Raw genomic sequence first — 16,399 nt, 5'->3', positions numbered from 1 at the left:
CTTTCATCTCTGATCCTGTTAATTAGGATGCTTTCCCTGTGCCCTCTAGTGAGTCTGGCTAAGGGTTTATCTATCTTGTTGATTTTCTCAAAGAACCAGCTCCTTGATTGGTTGATTCTTTGAATAGTTTTTCTTGTTTCCACTTGGTTGATTTCACCCCTGAGTTTGATTATTTCCTGCCGTCTACTCCTCTTGGGTGAATTTGCTTCCTTTTGTTCTAGTGCTTTTAGGTATGTTGTCAAGCTGCTAATGTGTGCTCTTTCTAGTTTCTTTTTGGAGGCACTCAGAGCTATGAGTTTTCCTCTTAGAAATGCTTTCATTGCGTCCCATAAGTTTGGGTATGTTGTGGCTTCATTTTCATTGAACTCTAAAAAGTCCTTAATTTCTTTCTTTATTCCTTCCTTGACCAAGGTATCATTGAGAAGAGTGTTGTACAGTTTCCACGTGAAGGTTAGCTTTCTATTATTTATTTTGTTATTGAAGATCAGCTTTAGTCCATGGTGATCTGATAGGATGCATGGGACAATTTCAATGTTTTTGTATCTGTTGAGTCCTGTTTTGTGCCCAATTACGTGGTCAATTTTGGAGAAGGTACCATGAGGTGCTGAGAAGAAGGTGTATCCTTTTGTTTTAGGGTAAAATGTTCTGTAGATATCTGCCAGATCCATTTGATCCATAACTTCTGTTAGTTTCACTGTGTCCCTGTTTAGTTTCTGTTTCCATGATCTGTCCATTGGTGAAAGTGGTGTGTTGAAGTCTCCCACTATTATTGTATGAGGTGCAATGTGTGCTTTGAGATTTACTAAAGTTTCTTTAATGAATGAGGCTGCCTTTGTATTTGGAGCATAGATATTCAGGATTGATAGTTCCTCTTGGAGGATTTTACCTTTGATGAGTATGAAGTGCCCCTCCCTGTCTTTTTTGATGACTTTGGGTTGGAAGTCAATCTTATCTGATATTAGAATGGCTACTCCAGCTTGTTTCTTCAGACCATTTGCTTGGAAAATTGTTTTCCAGCCTTTCATTCTGAGGTAGTGTCTATCTTTTTCTCTGAGATGAATTTCTTGTAAGCAGCAAAATGTTGGGTCTTGTTTGTGTAGCCAGTTTGTTAGTCTATGTCTTTTTATCGGGGAGTTGAGTCCATTGATATTAAGAGATATTAAGGAAAAGTAATTGTTGTTTCCTGTTATTTTTGTTGTTAAAGTTGGCATTCTGTTCTTGTGGCTGTCTTCTTTTAGGTTTGTTGAGGGATTACCTTCTTGTTGTTTCTAGGGCGAGGTTCCTGTCCTTGTATTGGTTTTTTTCTGTTATTATCCTTTGAAGGGCTGGATTCGTGGAGAGATAATGTGTGAATTTGGTTTTGTCGTGGAATACTTTGGTTTCTCCATCTATGTTAATTGAGAGTTTGGCTGGGTATAGTAGCCTGGGCTGGAATTTGTGTTCTTTTAGTGTCTGTATAACTTCTGTCCAGGATCTTCTGGCTTTCATAGTCTCTGGTGAAAAATCTGGTGTAATTCTGATAGGCTTGCCTTTATATGTTACTTGGCCTTTTTCTCTTACTGCTTTTAGTATTCTATCTTTATTTAGTGCATTTGTTGTTCTGATTATTATGTGTCGGGAGGTATTTCTTTTCTGGTCCAGCCTATTTGGAGTTCTGTAGGCTTCTTGTATGTTCATGGGCATCTCTTTCTTTAGATTTGGGAAGTTTTCTTTTATAATTTTGTTGAAGATGTTTGCTGGTCCTTTGAGTTGAAAATCTTCATTCTCATCCACTCCTATTATCCGTAGGTTTGGTCTTCTCATTGTGTCCTGTATTTCCTGGATGTTTTGAGTTAGGATCTTTTTGCATTTTCCATTTTCCTTAATTGTTGTGCCCATGTTCTCTATGGAATCTTCTGCACCTGAGATTCTCTCTTCCATCTCTTGTATTCTGTTGCTGATGCTTGCATCTATGGTTCCAGATTTCTTTCCTAGGGTTTCTATCTCCAGTGTTGCCTCATTTTGGGTTTTCTTTATTGTGTCTACTTCCCTTTTTAGGTCTAGTATGGTTTTGTTCATTTCCATCATCTGATTGGATGTGTTTTCCTGTTTCTCTTTAAGGACTTCTACCAGTTTGGTTGTGTTTTCCTGTTTTTCTTTAAGGACTTGTAACTCTTTAGCCATGTTCTCCTGTAGTTCTTTAAAGTCCTTCTTGATGTCCTCTACCATCATCATGAGATATGCTTTTAAATCCAGGTCTAGTTTTTCAGGTGTGTTGGGGTGCCCTGGACTGGGCGAAGTGGGAGTGCTGGGTCCTGATGATGGTGAGTGGTCTTGGTTTCTGTTAGTAAGATTCTTACCTTTACCTCTCGCCATCTGGTAATCTCTGGAGTTGTTATAGTTGTCTCTGTTCAGAGGTTGTTCTTCTGGGGATTCTGAGTATCCTCTGTCAGCAGACCTGGGAGACAGGCTCTGTCCTCTGAGTTTCAGTGGTTAGAGCACTCCCTGCTGACAAGCTTTCCTCTTAAAGGGAAGGTGTACAGATATCTGGGGTTTGGACCTCCTCCTGGCTGAAGAAGAAGGCGGAAAACAGGACCTTTCCCAGATGCTGTGTTGCTTTGGCAGGTCACAGAAGCTGTAGGCTTCTGTGGTACACACTCTCAGCTGTGCAGACTAAGTTCCTAAGTTCAGTGGAGTCCTGGATCCAAGATGTGCTCCCTGCTCCTGAGGCAGAGGGCTCCTGAGGCAGAGGGCTCCTGTGCAGGGCAGACCACTGTCTTCCAGCTAGGAGGGTGCCGGATGTCTGTGGCCCCAAAAGGGTGCTGCCTCAGCGGCTCTGTGGCTCCCGCCTGTCCCAGAAGCTGTCTGCCTCTGTGGTCCTCAGTCTTACCTGTACAGACTAAGTTCGGCGGAGTCCCGGAGCCAAGATGGCGCTCCCTGCAGGGCAGGTCACTGTCCCCCTACTGGGAGGGTGCCGGATGTCTGCGGCCCCTAAAGGGTGCTGCCTCAGCAGCTCTGTGGCTCCCGCCTGTCCCAGAAGCCGTCTGCCCCCGTGGTCCCCACTCTGACCTGTACAGACTAAGCTCGGCGGAGTCCCGGAGCCAAGATGGCGCTCCCTGCAGGGCAGGTCACTGTCCTCCGACTGGGAGGGTGCCGGAAGTCTGCGTCCCCAAAAGGGTGCTGCCTCAGCGGCTCTGTGGCTCCCGCCTGTCCCAGAAGCTGTCTGCCTCTGTGGTCCTCACTCTAACCTGTAGACTAAGTTCGGCGGAGACCCGGAGCCAAGATGGCGCTCTCTGCAGGGCAGGTCTCTGTCCTCCGGCTGGGAGGGTGCCGGAAGTCTGCGGCCCCAAAAGGGTGCTGCCTCAGCAGCTCTGTGGCTCCCGCCTGTCCCAGAAGCTGTCTGCCTCTGTGGTCCTCACTCTAACCTGTAGACTAAGTTCGGCGGAGTCCCGGAGCCAAGATGGCGCTCTCTGCAGGGCAGGTCTCTGTCCTCCGGCTGGGAGGGTGCCGGAAGTCTGCGGCCCCAAAAGGGTGCTGCCTCAGCGGCTCTGTGGCTCCTGCCTGTCCCAGAAGCTGTCTGCCTCTGTGGTCCCCACTCTGACCTGTACAGACTAAGTTCGGCGGAGTCCTGGAGCCAAGATGGCGCTCCCTGCAGGGCAGGTCACTGTCCTCCGACTGGGAGGGTGCCGGATGTCTGCGGCCCCAAAAGGGTGCTGCCTCAGCGGCTCTGTGGCTCCCGCCTGTCCCAGAAGCTGTCTGCCTCTGTGGTCCTCACTCTAACCTGTAGACTCGGTTTTTTTCTGTTATTATCCTTTGAAGGGCTGGATTCGTGGAGAGATAATGTGTGAATTTGGTTTTGTCGTGGAATACTTTGGTTTCTCCATCTATGTTAATTGAGAGTTTGGCTGGGTATAGTAGCCTGGGCTGGAATTTGTGTTCTTTTAGTGTCTGTATAACATCCGTCCAGGATCTTCTGGCTTTCATAGTCTCTGGTGAAAAATCTGGTGTAATTCTGATAGGCTTGCCTTTATATGTTACTTGGCCTTTTTCTCTTACAGCTTTTAGTATTCTATCTTTATTTAGAGCATTTGTTGTTCTGATTATTATGTGTCGAGAGGTATTTCTTTTCTGGTCCAGTCTATTTGGAGTTCTGTAGGCTTCTTGTATGTTCATGGGCATCTCTTTCTTTAGATTTGGGAAGTTTTCTTCTATAATTTTGTTGAAGATGTTTGCTGGTCCTTTGAGTTGAAAATCTTCATTCTCATCCACTCCTATTATCTGTAGGTTTGGTCTTCTCATTGTGTGCTGTATTTCTTGGATGTTTTGAGTTAGGATCTTTTTGCATTTTACATTTTCCTTGATTGTTGTGCCGATGTTCTCTATGGAATCTTCTGCACCTGAGATTCTCTCTTCCATCTCTTGTATTCTGTTGCTGATGCTGGTATCTATGGTTCCAGATTTCTTTCCTAGGGTTTCTATCTCCAGTGTTGCCTCATTTTGGGTTTTCTTTATTGTGTCTACTTCCCTTTTTAGGTCTAGTATGGTTTTGTTCATTTCCATCGTCTGTTTGGATGTGTTTTCCTGTTTTTCATTAAGGACTTCTACCTGTTTGATTATGTTATCCTGTTTTTCTTTAAGGATTTGTAACTCTTTAGCAGTGTTCTCCTGCAATTCTTTAAGGGATTTTTGTGCTTCCTCTTTACTGTCTTCTACCTGTTTACCAGTGTTCCTTTGTATTTCTTTAAGTGTGTTATTAAAGTCCTTCTTGAAGTCCTCTACCATCATCAGGAGATATGCTTTTAGATCCGTGTCTAGCTTTTCCGGTGTGTTGGGGTGCCCTGGACTGGGCGAAGTGGGAGTGCTGGGTTTTGATGATGGTGAGTGGTCTTGGTTTCTGTTAGTAAGATTATTACGTTTACCTTTCCCCATCTGGTAATCTCTGGGTTTAGTTGTTGTCGTTGTCACTGTTTAAAGATTGGAGCAGAAGCTGTGTTCCACTCACCAGCAGTCTCAAAATCCTGTGGCGGGGGTCGTGGGTAGCTGGCGAATGTCAGCTGACCCTGTGCTCTAGCTACCCTGGTGCTGATCCGGCCGGATGAGGCCTGTGGCCCTACTCAGGCCGGTTTCTGCTCCCCTAACTAATGCAGTCTCAGGTCCCGCGCGCAATTGGATTGGAGCAGAAGCTGTGTTCCACTCACCAGAATTCTTAAGATCTGTGGCGGGTGTTGTGGGTAGCTGGCGAGTGTCAGCCGACCCTTCGCCCTAGCTACCCAGGTGCTTTTCTGACCGGAAGAGGCTTGTGGCCCTATGTAGGCCGGATTTCTCTCTCCCCAACCAGAGCAGTCTCAGGTCCCGCGTGATTGGACTGGAGCAGAAGCTGTGTTCCACTCACCAGCAGTCTCAAAATCCTGTGGAGGGGGTCGTGGGTAGCTGGCGGGTGTCAGCCGACCCTGCGCTCTAGCTACCCCGGTGCTGATCAGGCTGGATGAGGCCTGTGGCCCTACCGTAGCTTGGTTTTCAAGTGGAACTTCTAACAACTACAGTGGGTACTGTCTCTGACTCTGTTGCCAGTGCTTAGATCCCTTTCCCCTAACTGGGCTGCCTTGTCAAGTCTTTTTTTTTTTTAATTTTTAATATTTGTATTACATATTTTCCTCAATTACATTTCCAATGCTATCCCAAAAGTCCCCCATAGCGCCCCCCACTTCCCTACCCACCCATTCCCATTCTTTTGGCCCTGGCATTCCCCTATATTGGGGCATATAAAGTTTGCAAGTCCAATGGGCCTCTCTTTCCATTGATGGCCGACTAGGTCATCTTTCGATACATATGCAGCTAGAGACAAGAGCTCCAGGGTTCTGGTTAGTACAACATGTTGTTCCAACAATAGGGTTGCAGATCCCTTTAGCTCCTTGGGTACTTTCTCTAGCTTCTCCATTGGGAGCCCTGTGATACATCCAATAGCTGACTGTGAACATCCACTCCTGTGTTTGCTAGGCCCCGGCATCGTCTCACAAGAGACAGCTATATTTGGGTCCTTTCACTAAAATCTTGCTAGTGTATTCAATGTAGTCAGCGTTTAGAAGCTGATTATGGGATGGATCCCTGGATACGGCAGTCTCTAAATGGTCCATCCTTTCATCACAGCTACAAACTTTGTCTCTGTAACTCCTTCCCTGGGTGTTTTGTTCCCAATTCTAAGAAGGGGCACAGTGTCCACACTTTGGTTTTCATTCTTCTTGAGTTTCATGCGTTTAGCAAATTGTATCTTTTATCTTGGGTATCCTAAGTCTTAACAGGAGAAGATGTGCCTAGTCCTACTGGAATTTGATATGCCAAGGTGGGTTGATATCCATGGGAGACATTCTCTTCTCTGAGAACAAAAGGAAAAGAGGATGTGGGGGGGGGTTAGGAAGGGGTTGGGAGGAGAAGATGGAGATGTAAAGCAAATAACTTAAATAAAGAAAGAAAAAAAAGAGAAAAGGAAAAAAAGATAATTTGTTTTGCTTCTTTGAACTGGGATTATTCTCCTTTTTCTATTTCAGTTGCTCTTAGGTTTGTTCTTTAAATGTGTCCAAATTTTTTTGGATGTTTTGGTGTCAGGAATATTTTAGATATAGCATTTTCTTTGACCATTGTATTAGTTTCTTCTATCTTATTCATTATGCTCTAGATCCTCTCTACCATCTCTAGTGATCTGTGAGTGATGTAACTGTTGTAGTTCCTGTTCATTTACCTAGATTTTTCAGCTCCAGGATTTCCTCAGCTTGTATTTTTTTGATGCTTCTATTTCCATTTCCCAGTTTTGAATAGTTTGATCATTTTGCCACCTTGTTTAATGCTTTTGGCTTTCTCTAAGGGATTTATTCATTCCCTCCTACTGTTTACTTACTTAATTTTTTGAAGGTACTTATTCATTTGCTCATTAAGGCCACTCTCATCTTTATAAAGTTGGTTTTAAATCATTCTTTTGTGTGTGGGAAGATCCATGCCCTGCTGTAGTTCGGATTGATGGGCTCTGGTTTTGCCATATAGACATGGCTGCTGTAACTTGTGTTCTTATGCTGGCTTTAGGAATATGAATGACGGGAAATTATAGGTATAGGTGTTGATTTCTGGGTTTATGTTTCTTGAATGGATGTTTTTACCATTGGTTTCTGTTTCCTTTCTAGTCTTGTGGCCTGGGTAGAGTCCTGGCAAGTCCACTGGTCAAGCAGGATGGTTTTGCTGAGTTTTTGGTGGCCTGTGTGAGCTCTGGGGTTTTGGATTACTAGCATTGCCTCTGGAGTCTCGGAGTTGTCATGGCTTCTGAGTTTCTATGTACCTTTGTGGCCTTTGGTGGAGTTGAGGCTCTGCCAGAGTTATGTGACAGAATATGGAGACTAGGGAAAGGGGTGCTCTTGGGGAAGCTGGATAAGCTCTGAGGGAGAGTTGGATGTCTGTGGGCAGAGTTTTACATGGGTTTCTGGGTACTGGCTTAGTCTCCTTTCGAGCATGGCCAGGGCATGGATCTTTTAACATGAAGAAATCATTTTTTCAGCTACTATTGCAGTGATAGCTTTTCCTTAAAAAGAGGAGTGGAATGATTAAGAATCAGAGAAATTTACATAAAAAACTGCAATTAATGTTTGTATTTGTAAAATAAAGTGAAGGCAGGGCAGGAGTTGATTTTCTTCACTAAGCTTATCTATGTCAACCAGAAGAACATATTTATTACAAGATAAGTGAGTTTCCCTGTTGAATACTGTCTGAAGGTCCAAGATTTAGAGAATATAAAAAACATTTAAAAAGTGTGTGCACTAGCCTTGGATGACAACTGTTAAAAAATAATATGTATCAATAGATTAGAGAGATGAATTATAAGTAATAAATAAGAAAACCAATTCACAAATCCATGTTTAGAAAATCAGGCCTTTAAGTTATTGTAAAGAGTATACTTTATAGATTATCATGACAATTAGTTTTGTCCTAAATTAACTCTTGCTGTAAGAAGCTACACTTCCTCCTTTGGCTTTGAATTAAGTTACTCTTTGAGAATTACTGCCAGAGAGTAATAACCTGCTACTGTGATGAACTCAAATCCCATCCACCATTGAAACTGAGTAGATCAACTTAGACAGAGTCCAACAAGGCAGTATTAAACTGAAAGAATTTTAGAAATATGAGACTTCTAGAAAACTAGAAAGGGCCAAGAAGCCAACCATAAAATGACAGTAACAAACTGAATGAGACAGGGGGAGACAGCCTAATACTAGACAAACTTCACAATACAATTATTGTAAAATCACCACCTGGACTTACAGTTGTAGGGGGATTGATCTTCATTTAAATACATTTATATCTAATCTGTTAATATTATGTCACATTATTTGCTATCTATAATGGAATCATGGGAGTCAAACCAATAAATAAAAATTAATCTGTGAGAAATTTGACTATTTTAAAAGTCCTGTGCAGATATCAGAAAAGACTCCACTATTGAATACAAATTAGATGAACACGGGGGCCAGGGAAACTCCCCTTGAAGCTTACAGAGGCTCATTGTCTGCTAAAGGGTTTGCCACTGATTCTGGCTAGATGCAGGCCTCACTTCTACTGAGGCCAAGCTCATGTTCTTTGTTCCCATTTATGAATAAAGACTAGGAGCTTCCTTAGCAGAGGTAAATATAGTTTTCAGCAAGTGAATCAAAGGAGCAAGGTTCAAACACACAAGACACACCTCAGTTCCAAAAAGACAGAAAAGATGAAATAAAGAAGCAGAGGAACTGTTCAGTTTTGCATTTTACAAAGTTGTTCAGGGTCTCCTTCACAAGCAGTTAGATAAAGCTGCAATAAATTAGAACCACTATATCCAATATTCAATTTGTCTTCTAAATTGCATTTTGCCTTGAACAAAGCTTGAGTGTATTTTCCAATATTGTAATAATGACAAAAGCCACATCAATTCTAGAGACTCCTGTAGCTCACCTCTCAAAAATAAAGTGTTAGACTGAAGTCTATTCATTTGGTTTAACATTTTCCGAAAAATTAATTCAAGCAATTGTCTCCACAGTGTGACCTAAGATATGTAGCTGGAAGGGAAACTCAGATACTATTAGAGGAATCTGATTCTTGCTCATGTTCGCCTAAAGTCTTCAGCCAGTTAATTACCTACATGAAGTGTTTTCTTGAAATATGAAAGATAAGGAAATATAAATTAACTCTACAGTTTTTTATAAACGGAAATTTACACATAATTATTGAAAATGGTATTCAAAGTGCAGTTTAATTTGATCTGGACATTCAGTTGATACATTTTAAATCTTGTTTCTCAAATGTTCACAAAGTTGTTTGCCTGCCTTGCCAGGTAATGGTCTTTTACTTTTTTTTTTAAATGAATAATAGCCAATTTTATTTAAATTCTCCAAAGTTTGTAGCAAACATCTTAATTGCTTCTAAAAATGTATGTCATCCTTTATACACAATGACTACTGTGTCTTTCACTTATTCCTTTATCTTCTTTTCTTTATAATCCTTTAATAGAAGCCAGAATCTTGGGTTGCCAAGTTGGGAACCTCTGATGTACTGTTCTGATTAAGTTTCTTTTTGGTATTCATGGCCAACATTTGGCTTCTAAAAGAAAGACTTTTAGTCTTTTCAATCACTTGCTGGTAGGGTGAAACTGCATTGTTGCCCATTACCACATGACCTAGTTTAGAATCAATCTTGTCATCCTACCTCGAATTTCTAATCAAATTCACATCCCATCTTTCAGCTTCTTCTGGAGTCATATTCAGTTTGTCTGCTAACATATTAATGCTGATACACTAGTGGATACTACAAAAAGTCTCAAATATGAAGTCCTCAAGACATGCTATCAGGAAGCAGTCATCCACGAGCACTGATTCACATTCTCCCAGCTTTTTCTGAGCTCAATCAAAATCAAAGTTAACATATAGGCATTCAACAAATTCTGTAATTGGGTCTTTATACGTGTAAGACTCCTGCTGAATCACTTTTACTAGATCTTTCAGCACCTGCCAGTGTTTCCGCACATCTTTGTTGGTTATAACGGCAGTGGTCAAATAGTGGAGAATATGTGGACACATTGCCTGAATTGCATTAAGGTACTGTGGTTGGTAAAGGAAGAGATCAATAATATTATCATGTCCCTTTGGATGGTTGGAAAAAAAAAAAAAAAAAAAAAAACAGAGACCAATGAATGAGCCATGTTCGCTGCTGAGGAGACTGGAGTGGAGAACTCACAGAATTATTGTCTATGGTCTCTTTTAATCGAGTAAGGTCTTCCATGGCTGCATCCCGATTCTGCATTAAGATTTCAGAGGCCAGTTTTCCCCAGAGTGAACTTAAAGCATTTCTATCTGCTGCTGGGACCAAAACTCTAAGGAAGTAAAGATACTCTGCGGCTCCAGAGTAATTCCCACACTCATACTGGAATTTTGCGTATCTGTAGAGTGTATCTAAGTATTCTTGCCTAAACCCATGTTTGTCTGCCAGGTAGTCAAATAGCAAATATCCTGCCATTCCTGGTTGGCTGCATCTGCCTTGTAGTTTCTGGATCTTCAAACATCTTCACAATTGGTTCTGTTTCTGCCTGGAGCTGGTTCAGGTGTGCAACAACTGTGGGTTTTTTGTTTGTTTGTTTGTTTGTTTTTGTTTTTTTTCTCTCAAAGCATGAGGGATATCATCAGAATAAAGGATTTTGTAAACATTCATAGCCAAGTCCACCATATTGGTATCACTAAGAAGATCTAATTTTTCTTGTAATAATTCTTTTTCATTATAAATCTCTTTCACAGAGAGAAACTCAAGAAGCAGAAAGACCAGGTGCCAATCAAGAAAGTGCACGATGCAAGTAGTCAAGTCCTACTCTGCCTTCTTGCCAGGGGAAAGGAGTGCTTTTAATTATTTCGATTTTTGACCTGTGAGTGTAAGACCCCCGAAGCTGGGCCTCCGCTCAAGTCCTGGAATGAGCTGGCCAGCACCCCAGTGTCCCAAGAGAAAACCACACCTGATGCAAACTGCAAGAGGTTTTATTATCAGCTAGCTGAGGAGGAAGTCCCTCCTCTGAGCAGGGCAGGGGAGTTCAACCCTAAAGCGGTGACAGTAGGGGGCTTTTAACAGCTAGCTCAGGAATTGGGAAGAGTTGGGAGGAGAGTTGGTAGGAGTTGGGAGGAGTTGGAAGGAGTTGGGAGGAGTTGGGAGGAGTTGGGAGGAGTTGGGAGGAGTTACAAGGAGTTGGGAGGAGAGTTGGCTACAGCTCCTTTCTGGTGACTGGGGAGTGAGCTGCAGCCTCTTCTCCGGCATCTATCTCCATGTCCTTGGCATAGGAAGGCAGGCATCTCTGGTTGTGCAGTATAGAAACAAAAAGGCCTTTTTGCTGGCTATAGAGAACAAAGAGCTTCTTTTTAGCTGTATTTTTAAAGATCAGGGAAAACAAGCTTGGGGAACATCCAGGGGCTTTACCTTCCAGGGAGAAACGCTCTAAGTCGGGGTCTTACATGAGCATCAAGTGTCTGGCAAGGTACAAGGTAACCTGATATTTCAATGTAGATAACAGGTGGTAATTAATTCAAAGGATTATTTTAGTTGAGAAGACAACAAATTTGAACAAGTTATAAAAATGGAATAGACAGAAAATGCTGAGAATGTGAACAGAGGAAAAGGTGGAATGCAGATGTTTGGAGAGCTGACTATTCTATGCAACTTACTGCTCACCACAAATAGCATAGTATGGAGAACATCCACCGAGTACCAGTAATGTGTCTTCTCTCTGCCCCTGTGCTTTCATTGTTTTAGATTCCCCATTTAAGTGCAAAGGAAGGTGTTTCTCAATCTGAGCTGGTTTCTTTTGTTTGTTAGAACACTTCCCAATTCCATGTACATACTCAAAGATGGTATATTTATTGTTAAAGACCAAATACTCATGCATATGGGGCTTTAGTTATGCTTGTACTGATTTAGATTATTTTATTCCAGGAACTGACATCTTGATTTTATCAGTGGGATGTTAACACAGTGAAAGTATCTTTGTCTCAATCTAAGTTAAGTAAAACAAGAATAAAGGTACCATAAGACTAGAGTGACAGTTAAGGCCAGTTACCTTTTTAGGTTCCTGAATCCTTAAAATGGAGGGACCTAGCATGCGTCCTGCTAGTACAGTAGTGAGGAAAAATATTTGAGGAAGAGAGACCATAAGCAAGAAAAACTGAAGTACTAAGAGCAAGCACATCTAATACAGTTATCATGGAGGTGATCCTGATCTAGTATGGGCAAAGGATACAAGAGCCTGATAAAGCTGTCTCCTGGGAGGCTCTGCCAGTGCCTGACAAATACAGAAGTGGATGCTCACAGCCATCCATTGGATGGAGCACAAGGTACCCAATGAAGGAGCTAGGGAAAGTACCCAAGGACACTGTTCCATTCATTTGCCTAAAAATTTCATAAGTTCATTGTTCTGGATAACTGAGTTGTGTAAATGTACCTCATTTTCTGTATCCATTCTTCTGTTGAGGGATATCTGGGTTCTTTCCAGCTCCAAAATATTATAAATAAGGCTTCTATAAACATAATGGACTATGTGTGCATGTGTTTTCAATAGAAGGATAAAAATAAGTGAAGTTCTCACAATGTGAGGTATCCAGTATGTGAGATCAGATTATTTTCTTCTAATAGGAATTTCAAGTTTGTGTTGGAATGGGTAGTCTTCAAATTTTCTGAGGAACCTGGACTGTGAATGTAGTATCCTGGTAGATATTTTAGTTATTTAAATTATAGTAAAATGCATAATGACTGTGGTTCTCAACCTCAGAATAGGCAATTTTGATATAACTTTATTATTTTAACTTCAGCTTTCTTTTGTTTGTATTTCAACTTATTGCCAATTGAAATCTTACTTTGTGTGCTGTGTGGGACTCATGGCTCTTGTTGCATATGTAGCAGAGGATGGCCTAGTCAGTCATAAATGAGAGGAGAGATCCTTGGTCCTGTGAAGGTTCTATGTCCATATAGGCGAATTACAGGACCAGGAATGGGAGTGGGTGGGTTGGGTAGCAGGGGGTGGGGGGAGGGTATAGGGTACTTTCAGAGGGGAAACTAGCAAAGTGGATAACATTTGAAATGTAAATAAAGAAAATATCTAATAAAACTAAAACAGAGGAGCCGGGCGTGGTGGCGCACGCCTTTAATCCCAGCACTTGGGAGGCAGAGGCAGGCAGATTTCTGAGTTCGAGGCCAGCCTGGTCTACAGAGTGAGTTCCAGGACAGCCAAGGCTACACAGAGAAACCCTGTCTCGAAAAACAAAAACAAAAAAACAAACAAACAAAAAAAACCAAAACTAAAACAGAAAAAAGTGATACTTATCTAGTATGGGCAAAGGGTACAGTCAAAGGTGGTCCACATGATGCAGACTGGGGCATCACACTGGCTTTATTTCTAAAAGATGTGAATTTTCATTTAATATTTATTGCATCATGTAATTTTTTGTTTCTCCCATTACAGCAAGCATTGCACAGAAATTAGGTACCACAAAGGAGTTAAAATAACAATGACATATATGACTAACATTATTTGGATACATTTCATATTAATCCCTAACCAAGTGTTAACTGACTGAAGATATATATATAAGCACTTTATATTCAACTTCTTAGTCATTCATTATTTTTCTATTGCTACAAAATTTTCTGTAAATAAATGACATCATTTTCAATCATGTTTTCTTTTCTCATAAACACTGATGCATATTTGTGCCCCTCGTACTGATAGAACTCATCAGATTAACAATTAACAAATGCAAATATTTTCAATTCTAGAACATAGTATCAGAAGTTTATAGTGTCACAGTTGACCAAATTATATGTGTTAGTTCATAGGTGACACTATTTAAGTTTTATCATCATTTGAACTCCACAGTGGCAATGCCAGTCCACCTTCATCTTCCCATTTCTGTTCTTCAGTTTCATCTTTAAGTTCTTCCAATCCTTTTCTGACAAGTTCAAAGGTATTTTACATTCCAACTGGGTCCTGTTTTCTCTGCACAATAATAGTTGATTGAAAGCATTTTTAGTCTTTATCTATATTTATTCTTATAGTATTTTGCATCAAACAATAATGACACAGATTCTAATATGATTCAAAATATGACATGTTTCAATGAAAACAACAAGATGAAATCTGAACGAACTGACATAGTTTGATTTCATATGGAAATTGCAATGGGTAGTAGAGTTGCAGGATGATTCTTTATATGGGCTGGCCAAGAGAAAATGATTACTCAGTAAAGGATAAGTGCTTAGCATGTCTTAACAATAAAAAATGTTCAAAATGGTCTGTCTCTAAAAATTTAGAAAGTATGAATTAAATATTTTTTCATTATACCTCAGACATATTTGCCTAGTGAAACTCCACTCATAATTCTTAATGCTGGTTTCCCATAGCATTTTCTCTCCACCTGATTTCTACACACACACACACACACACACACACACACACACACACACACACATCCCTAATCACAGCTACAACTTTTGGAAAATTTATCATTATTAACGCAACTCAAAATAATCTTAAATCAAATGATTGTATTAAATTTAAGACAAAATTATTCTTAAACTTCCTTTATCTGAACACTAAGCTGGACACTTGCTTATCTTTATAGATGATGTCATAATGCCAGTACCGTGCTCTAACTCATCCCAATATTTTCCCTGCTAGGATTATAAAAGTAACAATGCCATTGCTTTTTTCTGTCTTTCATTATACTTTTCTGTGACTCACTTTCTTTTTACCATTTTATATTGTTCTCATTGTCAGTTTTAGGTGTATATATTCTAAACACAGCAAATATCATTGTGAATGTGAAAATCTGAAACCTTAGTTCATTTCATGTGATTTACCATGTAACTCTTTGTGAAGAACAGTATGGAGATTCCTCTGAAAATTAAAAATAGAGTTGTTGTATGATTTAATAGTGGGTTCCAGTCCTATGCTTCATTTACTTCCATTGGAAATGTAGTGTTTTCAATCCTATATAAATACACTCATGTAAATTTTATAATTATTTGCAATAGTAAAATATGAAAACAACACAAATATCTACTAAAGAAAAAATAAACAAGATATAGACATACATTAGGATATAACCCAGTGTTCAAGGAAATAAATAATTGGTAATATACTTAGTTGGAGATTTCATGTGTAGCATGCACAGTGCTCTGCGATTAACATCCAACATCATAGAAAAATGGAAATAAATCCTACTGCTAACATATGTAAACCTGAGAGGAATTATGCTAAGTAGAATTAGCCAGTCTGTGAATAACAAGTGCTACATAATTCTAATCTTTCAGCACCCAAAATAGCCTAAGTTTGAGAGCGTGAGAGGAGAATGCTGATTTTATGGTGATTGCAAAGCAAACTTTACAAATTTTTAATTTACAAATGATAAATAAGTTCCAAAGTTCTTCTGTACAACATAGTACTTATAATAAATGTTATTTTTGTCATTTATGTGAGAATTTATTAAGGTAGATGGAATATGAAGAGTTATTCTTTTTTGTTTTGTCTTTTTTTTTCCCCCAAAATGAGAAACTTTGGTCATGATAGTTACGTTTGATTGGATTGTATTGTTAATAAAATGACCACACATGAATGGACAAACTCATCAAAATATACGTGGAACATGTGCATATTTTAAATACAAATATATATTAAATCATATATATGTATATAAACACTTACATGAACAATACATCTGTTAACCTCTTTAAATGGGTTTGAAGAGATAGCTCAGAAGTTAATAGCTCTTACAACTCTTTCAGAGGACAGGAGTTTGTTTCTGAGAACCCCCAAGATAGCTCACAGTTATCTAGACATTGAGTTCCATGGGTTCAATGCCTTCTTCTTGCCTCTGTGGAAGTTCTCACACACACATACAGAAACATAAAGAATAAAAATCATGAAAAAAATCTTTTTAAAAAGACCATTGTAGCAATACTGCTCTTTTGAAGAGAAAGAAGATTTTCTTTTGTTTCTTGGCATGTATTATTCACAATATAAAGAAATAGAATTCTTTATGTATGATTGTAAACTGTTCAAAAATGTAAAGGTGCAGGTTATTTTCATTTCTACATGTGTATGTAGTTGTATGTTGTGTGTCTGTTTATGTTCATCATATGTTTACAGGTTCTCACAGAAGCAAAGGGCTTCAGCTCTCCTACAATAAATGTTATAGATGGCTGTAAGCTGCCTGACATGGACAATGAAAACCAAACCTACGTCCTCCAGACAGTATTAAACCTCTCAACTACTAAGCTCTCTATTAGCATACAGTTGTTTAAGTAGAATACTTATCTTATTTTGGTTTGAAGATGCTTGATATCATAAGCATACTACAGGTAATGGTCAATATTGAAAGTG

General features: G+C 40.0%; 1 pseudogene; it reads right to left on the bottom strand.

The window, feature by feature from the left end:
- Window positions 1-9,494: 9,494 nt before the first annotated feature.
- On the bottom strand, window positions 9,495-12,124 carry LOC110296944 (eukaryotic translation initiation factor 3 subunit E pseudogene; annotated as a pseudogene).
- Between the last annotated feature and the right edge of the window lie 4,275 nt (window positions 12,125-16,399).

Source organism: Mus caroli, unplaced genomic scaffold, assembly GCF_978045245.1.
Source record: "Mus caroli unplaced genomic scaffold, Mus_caroli_1 scaffold_7, whole genome shotgun sequence".
Taxonomy (NCBI): Eukaryota; Metazoa; Chordata; class Mammalia; order Rodentia; family Muridae; genus Mus; species Mus caroli.
Note: the sequence above shows the minus strand (reverse complement) of the source record. Positions and strands in the feature narration are given on the sequence as shown.